This window comes from Balaenoptera ricei, chromosome 5 (assembly GCF_028023285.1).
Source record: "Balaenoptera ricei isolate mBalRic1 chromosome 5, mBalRic1.hap2, whole genome shotgun sequence".
Taxonomy (NCBI): Eukaryota; Metazoa; Chordata; class Mammalia; order Artiodactyla; family Balaenopteridae; genus Balaenoptera; species Balaenoptera ricei.
The window spans coordinates 91,654,299-91,667,046 of NC_082643.1; positions in this window are offsets into that span (position 1 = coordinate 91,654,299).

Sequence of the window (12,748 nt, forward strand, 5' to 3'; positions counted from 1 at the left end):
GATTCTTTAGTGAAATGCCCACGTAAGCAAACAAGGTGGGAGGGGTACATTTAACTTCCTTGGGAAAACACTTCTGAACTCTTTAAGACATCCTTTAGTGCCCAGTTAACTGAAGGACTGATTACAAATGATTATAATCCACTGGGTCGATTTTGCAGAACTACTCCTGGCTGCACGATGTCTCCTCATGGTTTGTGTTACTGGTCAGTATTGAAAGTGACACATCTACTTTGCCTTACAAATAGCATGGATATTCACTAATTCAGAACCTGTTCAATAATCTGAGTGGGTCTTGAGTATTCTTCTAATTTTCAGATTTTACTGTGTTTTGGAACTGAGTAGATCCCTCTTTAAAATAAAACTGTGCTTTTAAAAATAGAAAAGTTTTTCTTTCACTAAAAAATATAGCTTTAGAATTCAGGGTATACATGGAAGGGTTTTTTTAAAACTTCTTTTTTTAATTTTATTTATTTTTTTGGCTGCGTTGGGTCTTCGTTGCTGCACGTGGGCTTTCTCTAGTAGCGGCGAGTGGGGCTACTCTTCGTTGCGGAGCACGGGCTCTAGGTGCGCGGGCTTCAGTAGTTGTGGTGTGCGGACTTCAGTAGTTGTGGCTCATGGGCTTAGTTGCTCCACAGCATGTGGGATCTTCCCGGCCCAGGGCTCGAACCCGTGTCCCCTGCATTGGCAGGCGGATTCTTAACAACTGCGCCACCAGGGAAGTCTGTATACATGGAAGTATTAATTGCACTCACTGAGTAAAAAACAATGTAAACAATATGAAAGTGTGCAACAGTGAAGGTCTCCACCCAACTCTCTTTTTTCCATGCACAGACACGGAGATTCCTGGTCCTCCTGTCTTGTTTCTGTGGAGAAACACAGTCCACGTCTGCTTTCACAGTACAGCATCCCAGGAGTCATGGCAGCAGGCCTGGGGCTGGGACCCTTCCTCATTCAACTGATGGGGGCTGAATGCTGTTTTGAGTCTCTAATAAGACAGCCTCAGAGCTTTCGTGACCACTCGGTACCAAAAAGGCCCATTTTACAGAATTGTTGATTTTCTGGTTTTGCGAGGTGGTTGGGTTGTTTTGTTTTGTTTGTCAAAAGCAAACCCTTCAGTTGTTTACAAGTAGGCAACCCACCTATTTAGTGAGGTATTTCCTTCACTAAATAAAACATGTATTGAATGCAAATAAGAATTGATATTATGAGCACATGGAATCTAAAATGGTCTCTCTAGAACTGTACTGTTCAACAAAGTAGCCAGTAACCCATGTGGCTATTTAAGTTGAAAAAAAGTAAATGAAATTTAAAATTCAGTTCCTCAGTTGCCCTAACCACATTTCAAGTGCTCAAAAACCACCTGTAGGCAGTGGCTACCATATTGGAGAGCAGAGATGGAGATTGTTTCCATCATTGGATAAAGTTCTATCAGACAGCACTGCTCTAGAGTCTAATATGAGACAAAAAACATAAAACCACTAGTGAAACACCTCCCTCACAATATAGATACATGTTTCAAGTTTGGGCTACAGAGATCTTACACTCTGTGCACTAGCTATAGTTCAGAAAATATAGCATAACTGGAAGAAGGACAAAAATATATCCAGGGAGGACTTCCCTGGTGACACAGTGGTTAAGAATCCGCCTGCCAATTCAGGGGACACGGGTTCGAGCCCTGGTCCGGGAAGATCCCACATGCCGCGGAGCAACTAAGCCCGTGCGCCACAACTACTGAGCCCATGTGCCACAACTACTGAAACCCACGCACCTAGAGCCCATGCTCTGCAACAGGAGAAGCCACCTCAATGAGAAGCCCGTGCACCACAACGAAGAGTAGCCCCCGCTCGCCGCAACTAGAGGAAGCCCGCGCGCAGCAACGAAGACCCAACGCAGCCAAAAATAAATAAACAAATAAATAAATTTACTAAAAAAAAAAAAAAAAAATATCCAGGGCACCTTCTATTCTGGTGACTCTTGCTATGGAACAAGTCATGTCATACTTAGTGCCTTAAAGCAACAACAATCCCTGTTATCCCGGTCGGGGGGTACTGAGCTGAGCAGGTGGTTCTTGGGTCTGTGCTGTTTGCAGTCGCGGCTGGGCCTGGACGCAGCTTCCTTCCTCCAGTGTCGCGGCCGATGTGGCTGTCAGGCTGGGACCTCAGCTGGGGCCTGTCCTGGAGGAGGCAGTAACACCTCTCGCTTCTCAGCAGCTGGCCTGGGCATGTGCATCGACCGTCACACTCCCTCCGCCTCTTCAAGAGGAGAAAGAAAAGACAGCCGCTCCTACCAGAAGGAGAGTCAGCCTCACATTAGGAGGGTGTGGGACAGGCCAGCTGGGAAACTACCACCCCTTCTCTGGACGGGCCAAGGGTCCACTGTCACATCCCTGCCCTCCTGGTCGCTGGCCCTGACTGCAGTTCGAAGCCCCAGCTGGGAACTGATCATGTTAAAGAATAACTAATTGCATGACTTCTGCAGTGCTTTTTCCACCCAAAGCACAAATTCTAAATTTTTATTGTGCCATGAGTCCCTTTGGCAATATGGTAAAATCTATGGACTCCTCAGGGTAATGTCTCCAAGCGCATAAAATAAAAACATAGGATTTCAAAGGAAATCAGTTATACAGAAACACAGTTACCAAAATAGTTAAATAATAATTTAGCAATATCTAGCAAGCTCTATCAGCAGGTCTAGTAAGTACTGTAATTTCAAAGTTCTGATGAACCTAAATGATATTTTGAGATGTCTGTAACAACTGTATGTATGTGATATGGAAATATCTGTGATTTCTATTAATGACAAATTCATAAGTTCTGCTGAAATTATTGTGATTTGTTGCCCACCTTCATATTTAAAAGAAATGCTGAGTTTCCATTAAAGGCTAGTGACAATAAAGATGTGATTTTCTTTCTCATCCAGGTTTGCCAGTGCCTGACTCTGCCTTGCTTAGGAGTCCTTGGGCTACACGGAAGAGGCTGGGGCAGGCTTTCTTTGTACAGCAGAGCAAGGGGAAGCATTGAGAAGTGTAAGGTGAGGTACAGGCTTGGCGCAGGGTGGGTGGAGGGCGGGAAAGCAGGGGTAAAACTGCTCAGGGAGAAAAAGTAACAGGAATTTGGATAGAGAAGAAAAAACTTCTGGAAGGACAGAAAGCTAGAGAGGATGGTCAAAGGTGGAGTCCTGAGGAAAAAATTCTGCCAGTGAGGAAATTTTCTCTGGCTAGGAGGGCCAAGGAAACTTTTTGCCCTCCCCCATCCCCCAAATTGGGATTCCCTCTCCAGGAGAGCAGTGGTACAAAAATGGAATTCCATACTGGCCACCACACCTTCCCGGAGCGAGTTGGTCCAGTCCCTTCTGCGGGGTGGAGGGAACTAATTAACTACACTGCTCTCCTCTGTGCCCAGTTCTAAATCAACTGAAAGAACAGGAATGAGGGGATGGAGATCAAAACATCTGCTTTATTGCTACTAAAACCTGGATGGCAGGGCAGGGCTTAGATGTGGGCTTCCTCCTTCTCCCTGCCTCTACTCCTGCCCACACACCCCATTTTAAAGCTGGGCACGGGCAGGGGGAAGGTTGAGTCCATAGAACAAACACCTTATGCAGGAGGGCTACCTGGCATTGGTCTAGGGAAGGATGGCGGAGGGGGAAGAGGGCAGAGAGGCACACACGTACATACTTACCTTTAGTTTTCTCGATGGACTAGTTCCTCCCCATCAAAAAACATGGGCCAGTGGCTGTCACTCACCAACCAGGTAATTCACTCCATCTCCAAGGGGAGGTATGAGGGGTGTGGCAAAAGGCCAGGAGTGCTCAGGGAAAAATCTTAGTGGAATTTTAAAGATGGAGAAGTATCCCCCTCAACACCCGCAGCCCAAACTGCCCTCCCCAGGTATAAATAATAATTACAATTTTATTTTAATTTATTATTATTATTATTATTATAAAAAGAAGAGGAAGATCAAGAGGGCTCCCTACCTTGTGACAGGGACTAGATGAAAATTTTTAATGCATAATCTCATCTAATCCTCACAACAACCCTCCATCGTAGGTGGTCAAATCATCTGAAACTGTGGATTTGGGGCTTACGAAAGTGGTAATTTTGTGTCTTTTGACCTAATGGCTCCCCCAATTGATAGATGAGGTCACTGAAATTTACAGTAGTTAAGTGACTTGCCAAGGACCACATAGCTCCCAAGTGAGCCATCGGGAATTGAATTCAAGCCTGACTCCAGAACCCATGATCTGCCCTGCCAGAGCGAGATGTAGGTGAGCTGGTGCACCCAGAGATGCACCTGGAGGGTTCTGAGGCTCTTTTCATAGTACAGCAATGCCCACCTTCTCTTTCTGAGGCCTGTGCCAGGGACTAAGCATAAAGAGATAAATAGCATACAGGTTCTGCCTCCAATGGTGCCCTGTATAGAGTAGGTGCTCAGTAATATATATATATATGTTTTTTTTTAATTATTATTTATTTATTTATTTATTTTTGGCTGTGTTGGGTCTTCGTTTCTGTGCAAGGGCTTCCTCTAGCTGCGGCAAGTGGGGGCCACTCTTCATCGCGGTGCGCGGGCCTCACTATCATGGCCTTTCGTTGCGAAGCACAGGCTCCAGATGCGCAGGCTCAGTAATTGTAGCTCACGGGCCCAGTTGCTCCGCGGCATGTGGGATCTTCCCAGACCAGGGCTCGAACCTGTGTCCCCTGCATTAGCAGGCAGATTCTCAACCACTGCGCCACCAGGGAAGCCCCAGTAATATATTTTTAATAGGCTAAATACTGAAGTTCACTTTCTTACAAACATAGTGCGAGGAAGGCCTGCTCTACTCGGCAGAAGACACCAGCCTTACAACGTCCAGCCCTTTACTGTTTACAAAGCTCATTCACACACATTCTCAGAGCTGAGGTGCTTCTTTTTTTTTTCTTTTTTAATAAATTTGTTTATTTATTTATTTATTTTTGGCTGCGTTGGGTCTTCGTTACTGCGCACGGGCTTTCTCTAGTTGGGGCGAGCGGAGGGCTACTCTTCGTTGTGGTGCGCGGGCTCTAGGCGTGCGGGCTTCAGTAGTTGTGGCACATGGGCTTCAGTAGTTGTGGCTCGCAGGCTTTAGAGTGCAGGCTCAGTAGTTGTGGCGCACGGGCTTAGTTGCTCCACAGCGTGTGGTACCTTCCCCGACCAGGTCTTGAACCCGTGTTGCCTGTATTGGCAGGCAGATTCTTAACCACTGCGCCACCAGGGAAATCCTGAGGTGCTTCTTTTTTAAGCGCCTGATGAAGGTTCTGAAACCGAAGATTCGGCCTGCTTTAGGAGGAGATTCTCCCCTGCTCAGAATGAAGCAGGCTTACAACAGAAATCAAGGTCAGGGTAGGAGCAACCTCAGGTCAATTTAGAGAAAGCACAGGGATTCAGATGCAGGGCAATTAGAGATTCTCTTTTTCAGTTTTCCTGAGCAAGAATCCACCCTGGAGATCTCATTCTCATTTCAAGTCACTCCTGGGAAACAGGTCTCACATTGGGGACAATCCAGTAGGAGACTGAGCTCCATGGAGACTCCTGCGGCAGCAGGACCCCAGGCAGGGAGGCTGTGTCAGCGGCATTTCAGCCCCTCACTCCCGATTTCCCAATACTAGGGTCTGGCTGGAGGACCACCCCAGTCTGGACATGCTGCTTCCTAAGCACCTTTGGGGTGCATCTGCTTCTTTTGCTGCTGTCACCATGTGAGTCCAGGTGACAATAATCTCTTGCCCAGTTTATTGATCCGTTTTAAAAAATCCAATTGTGTCATTGTACTGCTTCAGATCCTTCAAAATGGTTCCCCACTGACCCCAGAATAAAGCCTAGACTCCCTCCCCTGCACCTGCCTAACTCCACAGTTCACCTGCCTCCATCCCTCCCCTTCTCTCACACTTGGGGCTCCAGCCAGCTGGACTTCTTTTACTCCACAAATACCTCATTCTCGAGAGAGACTTTCTCCTGGCTTTCATGCACACTGTTCCTCTGCCTGGAACATTCTCCCCATCTCCATTCCTCTTAGACATTATTTCCTCTGATATATTCCCTGCTGCTCCTTTGGGCTCCTATATTACCCCACATGTCCTCCATCCTAATACTTTTCACACTCCATTGTATTTTCTTGTTTAGTTCTTCACGGATCTCCCTAAATGTGCCTGAGGCATAGTAAAGTTTCAGTAAATACTGTTTGAATGAATAGATGAAATGAACAAATAAAAGATGAAAGTAAAGATCCATGTTCCAGAGGATTGAAAGGTCTTTAAACTATGTAGCCAGTTACGGACTTGAGGGAACTTTAGCTCTGCTCTGAGAAAGATACACAGTGTCTGAGTCCAGTGGCACGTATATATCTGTGTGGATCCAAAACCCCATGGAAACCTCAGCACCCGTATGTCAGGGGTGGATTCCCAAAAGCCCAGCCTATAGCAGTGGCTGTAAATTAGAGTTCACTCTTCATCCTACAGTTTTAATCCCATTCAACTGCAGCGGGTCTAAGTCCCATCAAAAACGCCGGACAACTTCTTTTTTATTTTTATTTTATTTTTTAAAATAAATTTATTTAATTTATTTATTTACTTTTAGCTGCGTTGGGTCTTCGTTGCTGCACGCAGGCCTTCTCTAGTTGCGGCGAGTGGGGGCTTCTCATTGCAGTGGCTTCTCTTGTTGCGGAGCACGGGCTCCAGGCACACGGGCTTCAGTAGTTGTGGCACATGGGCTCAGTAGTTGTGGCTCACGGGCTCTGGAGTACAGGCTCAGTAGTTGTGGCGCACGGGCTTAGTCTCTCCGCGGCATGTGGGACCTTCCCGGACCAGGGCTGGGACCTGTGCCCCCTGCATTGGCAGGTGGATTCTTAACCACTGAGCCACCAGGGAAGCCCCCAACTTCATTTTTAGATTCCACATATAAGCAGTGTCATAAGATATGTGTCTTTCTCTGTCTGCCTTACTTCACTTAGTATGACAATCTCTAGATCCATCCATGTTGCTGCAAATGGCAACATGGTTGCAAATTATTTCAGTCTTTTTTATGGCTGAGTAATGTTCCATCATATAAATATACCACATCTTCTTATTCATTCATCTGTCAATGGACATTTAGGTTGCTTCCATGCTTCCATAAAAAAAAAGAAATGATACAAATGAACTTATATACAAAACAGAAATAGACCCGCAGACATAGGAAACAAATTTATGGTTACCAAAGGCGAAAGGGGAGGGAGGGATAAATTAGGAATTTGGGGTTAGCATAAACACACTACTGTATATAAATTAGATAACCAACAAGGACCTGCTGTATAGTACAGGGAACTATACTCAATATTTTGTAAGAACCTATAAAGGAAAAGAATCTGAAAATATATATATATGTATAACTGAATCACTTTGCTGTACACCTGAAACTAACACAACTTTATAAACCAACTATACTTTTATTTAAAAAAATAATTAAAAAAACAAAGTACCACCAAAACAAAGTCATACAACTTCTTGATTTGTTTTTATTACTCACCTCAAACATGATGAAAGCAAGTTTTTCCCAGACTTAAATAGACAAGAGACCTCAATTTCTTGGCTGCCTGAATTAACACTGGATGGGGGAGCAGGCTTTTCGAGGACAGTTTTGCCTTAACAATATCACTGCCGCTGTCTCCTCAAGGACAGAGGCCAGGGTCACCTGTAAATCCTACAGAGACCAGTGCCGCCCACGCTGCAGAGACGAGGGGACAAGAAGCATTTGTTGCTCACACCGAAGGATCTGGATGTTGGCATTTTTAAAGCAAGACCACTAAGCTATGGTTGAAAATATTTATTTATGCCTTAGAGATCACAACAGTGCTTTTAAAACCTATATTTAATATATAAACTAAATCAAGGAAATAAAGTTGCATTATATAAAAGTTCACAAAAGTAAGGTTTATAAGGAAAGCCTCCTACCGCCTAAAGATAACGATGACTATAGTTTTGTTGAGCCAAAAGAGAGCATTTCAACGTGAAGACATCCCGTTAAAGATCCCAGAATAATCCTACTGATCTCATCCGTTAGCCTTGATGTCATAGAATGAGAGTCAATGTCAGTGAGACTGGGTCCCAACCACTAAATGTCGAGAGAAGACAATAAACTTACAGTATGCATATGTTCATATTTGGCCTGTTCCACAGAGCTTAGAGAGGCTATCAGAAATAAATCAATTAAAATAGTAAGACATAAATAAATGCTAAAACATAAGAATCAGGGAAACTATACGTTAGAATGGGATATCAAGTTTGGGGGTAGGGGGATGAAGAACATAGTTTTGAAGCTCCAAATTTCCATGCATTATTATAGATGAGGTGCAAATTTAGCTTTGCATTTTCTAGTGCTCAAAATGAAGAAGGAAATTAACGAGCAACATTCAACATAGTACTGCGAGTTGTCTTGGAACTGCACATCGTAGGGGTAGACCTTGCTCAGGAGTGCCTCCATCGTCCAGGAATCTTGAGAAATTCCAGATACTAGAGAGACAGAGTGGAGTTTTATTTTACCCTAGGTGAACTGATCTCTTCTTGTACCTCTACATCACACTGTACAGGTGACAGCCGACAGCACATGCTGTCCCTTGTAGGTCTGTCCTGAGGCTCTAGGTGGGTTCATCTATTCAACAGACATTTCCTGATGGCTCAGCCTGTGCCAGGCACTGTCCTGGTGTTATGGGCACTGTGATGTGATGCCCACGACTCCTTTAGGCATGAAGGGCTCTCCTTCGGTTCTGAGAGTGCTATTGGCATCCAGCCCTCAGCTGTCAGCTCACTTCAGGAACCACCTGAGCAGAAGGGAGCCCCCTCACTTGCAGTGACCCACGTCTAATGACTGGCCAGTGTGGGGATATAAAGGCCTGGTCCCCTTGTCTCAGTTTGGGACAATCTGAAGGCACAGCTGGCTTCAGAACGTCCCATAGAGTTGTCTGGGGGCTCCGTGGAGACATCACAGCTCCACTTCCCCCTCTGCCTTTCCCATTTACAGGTTCCAATCCCAAGAATCCTTCTTAATAAACCACAGCTACACTACCTCCATCTCAGAGGAGCTTCCATCTCAGGAGGCAGAGAAACTACAGCTGGTTAGCAGTTACACTGCTGCTTCCTCTCCAGGAAGTCACCACAGAAGAGAGGAGGAAGGAAGGATGCTCCAGGAGCCAGGGTGGTCCAGCTTGCACTCACCTTCACCTTTCTCCCCCATTTTCCTCCCTGCTGGGAGCCCAGGGTGCTTGGCTCACACCCTATTCTCTCTCTCTCTCTCTCTCTCATTATCAAAAACTAATCTTGGCAACAAAAAAGTTTGTGTATTAAGAGTTGGCTTAACAGTGTCTGGCATAGAGAAATAAAGACAAAATATAAAAACAAAACAAAACAAAACAAAAAAAAAACTAATCTTGGGCTAAGTTTTCTTACACTTAAAATGAGGGAAATGAACGAAAGGATTTGTAAGCTCTATAATTATGATTCTTTGTACATTTAAAGATATATCATGTTCTTTTAAATCTCAACCGCTTATTTCAGAGAGTGCCAATTTATGCAAACGCAAACTAAAGGACATCACAATATACTATTTATTTTTTCAATACACTATATTTTAGTAAATACATTTGCGTCACCATCATTGAAGAGCATTCAATGGGTGCCTGCCAGATGCATCGTATAGCACTTGAAAAATCAGCAATTGTTGAGATGTTGACATATTTAAATTTGGCTCATATTACATGAGAGTGCGTAACTCAGATTGGGAATTACATTCATGCTACATGGCTGCTGTTTCTTCTTTCTCTTCTGCTCTTTCTTCTTCTTTCAAGCTGCCAGATGGTGTGGATCAAATTATTCTAGAAGGCAGAGAGCCTGGATTTCTGCAGATAAGCATAGCAGTCAGTGCTGACTTTTGCCTCCATCACGGCCATTCACAGTGGTGTGATCTGTTCCTAGCCATCCAGGCTGCTCAGGTATGAGGGTGGTTCCAGCCACACTTTTAAGTGCACTTTGAGAATTTCTGGATAAAACTTTTGCTTTATCTCTTTCACTTATTTTCTTAAAATTTTAGAACATATAAATTTTATTTTTATTAAAAAAAAATGAACTGGGCTACTAGGATACAGTCAAATGCAGTGATGAAAATTCCATCTTGAAGAGTCAGATTGACAAAGGTGATATCCAAACTTTATTGAGCATTTTCTATCTATTAACTGATCTACTCCTCACAACAATGTCTCCATTTCACAGAGGAAGAAACTGAGACACAGAGAGGAAGGGCAACTTACCTACAGTTATCCGGCTAAAAAGAGGGAGAGTCAGGATTTTAATCCGGGCAGTTTGGATTACAGAGACCATGCTTTGAACTGCTTCCCTCCACTGATATGTGGTCAATCAGTATCTCTGTGACTCAGTATCCCCATTAAAAAAAAAAAAAACAAGGATAAGAACATCATCATCAACACAGCTTGTGAAGTGGTAAGAGGACACAGGAAGACATTTGGTTCTGTGCCAGGCACGTAGTAAGTGCTCCAAACGCATTTGTCTTCATTACATTTCAAGGGGGTGCTGTCACGGGAAATGCATATATCCTCTCAGTATCTCATTATTGAATCTGTCTTGGAAACCTCACTTTTGTGGAGTTCAGAACTTTCTTCCTCAACAACACTTAACCAACAAGGCTTCTAACTAACTGGATGGGCATGGGAGATATGGTGTGTGTGTGTGTGTGTGTGTGTGTGTGTGTGTGTGTGTGTGTGCACGTGCACACACACCTTCAAGTGCACTGCCTGTGTGCCTCCGGGCTGCATCTGTAATTCCACAGCCTGGGGGTTCCATGGTCATGTCCACCTCCAACGTACAGAAGAGAGAAAAATGCTTTGAGCAGTGACCAAAGCATGGACAAGGGGAGCAGGAATACTTGGTTCCATCTTTTCAGCACTGAGTTCCTACTCTTACACTTTGCTGATGAGAAGATATATATTGGTATAGGTTTTATGGAAAAAAATTTGCCAATGTCTATCAAAATTTTAAATGCACGTGCCACATGGCCCAGCAGTTCCACTGGAAGAAATTATATCAAATATATGATAGTCACTTCAGTAACATTTATAAACACGGAAGATTGAAAACTATCCAGATGTCCATACATTATGGAATATCTGTACGATGAAATACAAATGCTGCCAATAAAAGAATAAGATAACTCTCTGTGCTGATAAGGAACAATTAACAAGATGTATAATTAAGTGAAAAAGCAAGATGAAGAATATTATCATCCATGTAAAAAATAGATATATACGCATATTCATATGTGTGTATATATATGCATACATGTATGTATACATACGTACATACATACATACAGTCTTGGTCTATTCAGACTGCTATAATAAACATTATCATAGACTGGGTGGCTTATAAACAACAGAAATTTATTTCTCACAGGTCTAGAGGCTGGAAGTCCGAGATCAGGGTGCCAGCATGGTCAGGATCTGGTGAGGGCCCTCTTCTCGCTTGCTGACTTCTTGTATCCTCGTGTGGTAGAAAGAGGCTGAGAGAACTCTCTAGGGTCTCTTTTATAAGGGCACTAATACCATTCATGTGGGCTCCACCCTCATGACCTAATCATCTCCCAAAGACCACACCCCCTAATACCATCACATTGGGGACTGGGTTTCAACATATGAATTTTAGGGGGACACAAACATTCAGTATGTATAATGTAATATATACATGTCATATATATGTCTATACACACATATAACACATGTATGTAATAAATGTAATATAAAATATATGTGTATACAATATGTAATGTAATATACATGTGTAATGTATTATATACATATACATATATGTAATGTACACAAAAGGTAATAAATAGTACATGTATTATCTATGTATATATTACATTACATACATACATATTACATTACATGTGTATATTACATATATGTTTATGTATATATATTTATAGCTGTCTGAATTTGTATTCCTCCAGAATCAAACTTTAAGAGAAGAATATAAGTGTATGTCATTTTTTGTGACCCCAGGAAACTCCGATAGGAAGTGGAGAAGTAAGGCAAGGGATGTCTAGGTAGGCAGGGAAGGAAAGAGAGTCAATTAAGGGCATCATCAAGAGTTACCACTGAAGGCAGGAGTGCAATCCCGCTGGGGGAGTCTGGAAAAGGGCGTGAACTTCACCTCACTACTATCTCACCTGCGGGGTCAGGGGACTGTGCTGTTTATCCATCATCTTTCTATCTGTCTTTGATTGTGGGCTACTTCCAGGACATTCACTCTCTCGAGTCATTCCGGCTTGCCAAAGCTGCTCCCAGGACCAGAGCAAATAGGCCCAGGAGGGAAATCTCAGGGTTCACAGAGAACAGCCTTTGGGGTGTCGAAGGGAGGGGAGGGAGGACATTAGTGGGGCACTGACAGGGTCTGTTCAAACATGCCCAGAGGCTGTCTGGAGGGAACAGCATAAGGAACCAGGGTTAGCGGTGGGGAGGAGAAGGGGCACCGGGAGGCTGGAGGGGACACGCACTTTCCCTATGGACCCTACTGCACTTTCTGAATTTTGTGATGTGTGTACATCACCCCTTCTCAAGGTAAACCAAATGATACCTAGAAATTAAATCAAGCCCTTGCAGAGATGACTGGGAGGCCAACAAGCACGTCTCTAGAGTACCTGGCACTAGTGACATTCTAGGCTGGATAATTCTGTCCTATGCATTGCAGGAT